A 4,898-nucleotide genomic window follows, 5' to 3' on the forward strand; every position below is an offset into this window, starting at 1 on the left:
TTCACCTCTGAAGATGTAGCCTGGGGACTCGAAGAGTTAAACTCACCCAAGATTTCAGCATGGCCTGAGTGATTGCTAGTGAGTTCTAGTGGCATTGTCTCTGCTAGGGCATAGGAAGAGGAGAACAGCCAGTAAGTACGAATAGCACAGTGGAGGACTCGCCCACTTCCCCCCATACCTCGATCAGGCAGGGGAGAGTCAAATAAGGGCAATCTAGGATTTCCTTCCTCCCACCTCTAAGGCTAACAGAGACCCTGTGATCTAGAGCCAAACATAATCCCATCTGCCTGCTGCTTTCTGTTTGTGGACATAGTTAACCTGTATGAGGAGGGACATAAATTTCAACCTCCCTCCACCTCATGCAGCTTAGTGAGGGCGCAGGGCTCTGTATTCAGCCTCTGAGAGAACTTTTTAATAAAGGACAGCACATGGGGAAAATTAGTCTCCCTAGAGACTCCAGTCCTAGGGAGACTCCCAGGTCTCCCTAGACGCCAGTCCTGAAAAGGCAGACTTCCAAGAGCGAAAACTGTAACCTCAACAGGTTCTGAGAAGAAAGAATTTAACCTTGGAATAAAGGTTGGGTAATTGTGCACTTTTAGTTAACTCTCTGTCTGAAGGCAATGGCACCCCACTCCAGTACTCTTGCCTGGAAAATCCCATGGATGGAGGAGCCTAGTAGGCTGCAGTCCATGGGGTCGCTAAGAGTCGGACACGACTGAGCGACTTCGCTTTCACTTTTCCCTTTCAGGCACTGGAGAAGGAAATGGCAACCCACTCCAGTATTCTTGCCTGGAGAATCCCAGGGACGGCGGAGCCTGGTGGGCTGCCGTCTATGGGGTCGCACAGAGTCGGACACGACTGAAGCGACTTAGCAGCAGCAGCAGCCATCTGAAGAGATGACACAGGGTTGTCGATCTCCGTGGTGTCCAGCAGGTGGCGATACAGTCCAAGGCTGCCTGAGACTGCAGTGGAAATTACTGGGCAGTAAGTACCTTCCAATGGAGAAGCAAATGGCAACCCACTCCAGTATTCTTGCCTGGAGAATCCCAGGGACAGAGGAGCCTGGTGGGCTGCTGTCTGTGAGGTTGCACAGAGTTGAACACGACTGAAGCTACTTAGCAGCAGCAGCAAGTACCTTCCAGAGTCTTCTGAAGTCTGTGGCAGAGTAAGCAGGATGCCTTTGCTGCTCTCTAGTCCCCAGTCATCCTAACCCACGTATTTCACTTCCTTTCCTTCCACAGAAACTTTAGCCTGAGACTGTGACCTGTCATCTTCTGGCTTGGAAGGGGTGATACAAAGAACTCTATAGTGGGGGAAAGATGAGAAGAGGGGGATGGTGGAGACATTTGAAATCCAGGATCTGTGCTGTTTACCACAGATTCTATGTTGACAGTGAGGTGTCATTCCTGCCCAGCTGGAAATGCCAGTATCTTAAATTCACAGAGGGACCACCCTTCTAAAACTCCCACACTTAACATGAATCTCAAAGTGACACAAACAAGAACTGGAAGACCAGGCAGGATTCAGCATAGGTATCCAACCAACTGTCTATCATCTATGGATGCCAGGCACCAAATTAATGCATGGGTGGGCACCCTCCCTGCCATTGGGCACTAGGCCACGACATCCAGTTAGGTACAGTCAGCCTGCCAAGGCAAAGGGCATCCCAGAACGCTGTGCCCATCAGCTTCCCCTGTACAAACTGAATGGAGCCCAGAACTTATGAAAGCCCTCCTCCATACACTTAGTTCCTCACTGAGAGCAACAAGAGAAAGGGAGGCAGAGAGCAGGGGTAATGCCCTACTTTACCTAAAAACAGTAGCAGGGGCTCTTTACTCTTCCCCTGGAAAAAGAAAGTCTGGAAATGGATCTTTCTGAACATGACCCAGAACTTGAAGTCAGAAGTTAAAGGATAAAACAATGTAAGATGGAAGTTGAGTAAAGGCAGTGTGATGTGATAGAAGGGGCTAATTTTGGACAAGGACCACCTGGATTCTATCCCTCATTAGCTGCATTTCCTTGAGCAAGTCATTTCTTTTTTTCTGGGCTTCAGTTTCTTATCTGTAAAATGAGGATGTTGGGCTAGAAGATATCTAGACTATCTTCCTCTTCCAACATGTGCTATTCAGTTTCGAGAAGTCATTCACTTTCCCTTGTTGAGGGTGACCAGTCTAGCATCAGAGACCCCCATGTGACCAGGCATGGTTATGTCTAAGCTAAGAGAAGCGAGTACTAGAGGAGGGGGAAGTGAAAGTTTTGGGTTCCCAATGTCCCTCCAGACCCACTGTCTCTACTTCCACCACGAGGTCACAGGGATTTCCCATCACCACAGAGACTTGAAGATCAGAGGTCCAGACCTCCCAACCTTCTGTATACGGAGAAGGCTGGAGGCTCTTGTCAACTTTGTAACTAAGAGAATCTAAAACTTGTGTGTCAAAAAGAAAGTGCTGCTCATCTGGATGACATCCATTGTATTACTATCTACAGAGTTTGGATCTATTGCAGATTTGTGTCTGATCTCTGCTTCACTCCCCCCAGAACTGCCCGTCCTCACTCAGGTCCCTTCCTGCCCATTCACTGGGCTGACTGCTGGTTCTCTGGCTGCTGGTGCAGGGTTCACCTAGTCCCTAGAAAAGGACCTGTGCCTGAATTTATTCTGTGAAGAGAGGTATCCCTTTACTTCCCCTCCAAACACTGTCTCACTCCCTTTGCCCAAATGAGTTTCCATAGGATATTGGAAATTCCTCACTTACCAAAGGAGATATACTTTCCAGTGTACCCAGACTTAAGAAAATATTCCTTTGCAGAATGGAGAACAGGGAGTCTGGGGAAATTCCAAAATGACAAATAGCAGTATTTACATGAGGCCTGAGTCCTACTCTCTTGATTTCCCCTCCACCTTGTGAGTGAGTGAATGGTAGTCAATCAATCATGTCCGACTCTGCAACCCCTTGGACTATAGCCCACCAGGCTGTTCTGTCCATGGGATTCTCAGGCAAGAATACTGGAGTGGGTTGCTGGGCCCTTCTTCAAAGGATCTTCCTGACCCAGGGATTGAACCCAAGTCCCATTATGTCTCCTGCTTTGCAGGTGGTTTCTTTACCACTAGCACCACCTGGGAAGCCCTTCACAGCTCATACTTCATCACATATTTGAATATGCTATAATCTTTGGGGGAGGGGACAGGGAGATGCAATAACTTGAAGGAAAATAGGTATAAAACATGAATCCCTAAGAACAAATTTACCAAAAAAAAAAAGAGTTTCAAGGAATTGATAGCCTGTAATAGTTATTTATTAACAATGGAAACAGTGACGAATTTTATTTTCTTGGGCTCCAAAATCACTGCAGATGGTGACTGCAGCCATGAAATTAAAAGACGCTTGCTCCTTGGAAGAAGAGCTATGATAAAGCTAGGCAGTGTATTAAAAAGCAGAGACATTACTTTGCTGACAAAGGTCTGTCTAGTGAAAGCTATGGTTTTCCCATTAGTCATGTATGGAGTGAGGGTTGGACCATAAAGAAGATGGAATGCTGAAGAATTGATGTTTTTGAACTGTGGTGTTGGAGAAGACTCTTACAAGTCCCTTGGACTGCAAGGAGATCCAACCAATCAATCCTAAAGGAAATCAATCCTGAATATTCATTGGAAGGGCTGATGCTGAAGCTGAAGCTCCAAAACTTTGGCTACCTGCTGTGAAGAGCTGACTTATTAGAAAAGACCCTGATGCTAGGAAAGATTGAAAGCAGAAAGAGAAGGGGACAACAGAGGATGAGATGGTTGGATGGCATCACTGACTCAATGGACATGAGTTTGAGCAAACTCTGGGAGATGGTGAAGGACAGGGAAGCCTGGCATGCCGCAGTCCGTGGGGTTGCAAAGAGTTGGACATGACTGAGCGACTGAACGACAACAATAGTTATCTATTGACACATAACAAATTACCTCAAAAGTGACTTAAAAGCAACAAGAAACATTCTCTCACACGGTTTCTGTGGGTCAGGAACTCAGAAGCCACTTAGGTGGGTGTCTCTGGCTTTATGTCTCTCATGTCACTGTAGTTAGCACATCAGCTGGGGCTGTAGTTATTTGAAAGTTGAACGGGGTTGGCCACTGCATACTGCAAGATAACTCACTCACTTCATGGGAGTGAACTCAAATTCTGGCAAGCTGGTGCTGGCTTTTGTTGAAAGACCTCAATTCCTTTCCACATAGATCTCTCCATAGGCCTGCTTGAGTGTCCCCCTGACATGGTGGCTGGCCTTCCTCACAGCAAATAACCCAAGAGAGAGACCAAGGTGGAAACTGCCATGTCTTTTATGACTTAGCCTCAGAAGTTACACATGTCACTCCCGCAGTATTGTGCTGATCACACAGGCCAGCCATGATTCAATATAGGAAGAGAACATAGAAGGGCACGGATACCAGGAGATGAGGCTCTTTAGGCCATCTTGGAGCCTGGTTATATAAACCATCTTGGATCTCAAAATTACTGTAAATAATATATTATGCTAGACAAAAGAGGTAGAATATATATAAACCTGCAAGAAATTTGAATATGCCGTGATGGGGCAAATTTCATAGTTTTTCACAAAATGCTGTTAAATAAAGTAACAGTCCAGAAGTAGATGGGGTAGACAGTCCTTGACTGGTGAAGAAGGCTTGCATCACTGATCCAAGGTGGCTATGTAGTCTGTCACCACATCCCAGCAAGCAGAAGGAAGAGGAAGTAGAAGATGATCACCTTTCCTTTTTAAGAACATGACTGACGAGTGACACACATTGGTTTACTCACATTCCATTGACCAGAATTAGTTGTGTGTCCAACCTCTAACTGTTAAAGAGACTGGGCAGAGTATGCAACCCAGCAACCATGTACCCTGTTAAAACTCATTGT

General features: G+C 46.3%; 1 long non-coding RNA gene across 1 annotated transcript; it reads left to right on the forward strand.

Moving 5' to 3' along the window:
• Nucleotides 1–515: 515 nt before the first annotated feature.
• Nucleotides 516–2,504, forward strand: LOC145503646 (uncharacterized). Its single transcript, XR_014051610.1, has 2 exons — nucleotides 516–636; nucleotides 1,028–2,504. It is a non-coding gene; the product is annotated as an uncharacterized LOC145503646 (long non-coding RNA).
• The last annotated feature ends 2,394 nt before the right edge of the window (nucleotides 2,505–4,898 follow it).

The sequence above is a fragment of the Giraffa tippelskirchi genome, chromosome 4 (genome assembly GCF_054371585.1).
Source record: "Giraffa tippelskirchi isolate mGirTip1 chromosome 4, T2T-mGirTip1v1.2.pri, whole genome shotgun sequence".
NCBI lineage: Eukaryota > Metazoa > Chordata > Mammalia > Artiodactyla > Giraffidae > Giraffa > Giraffa tippelskirchi.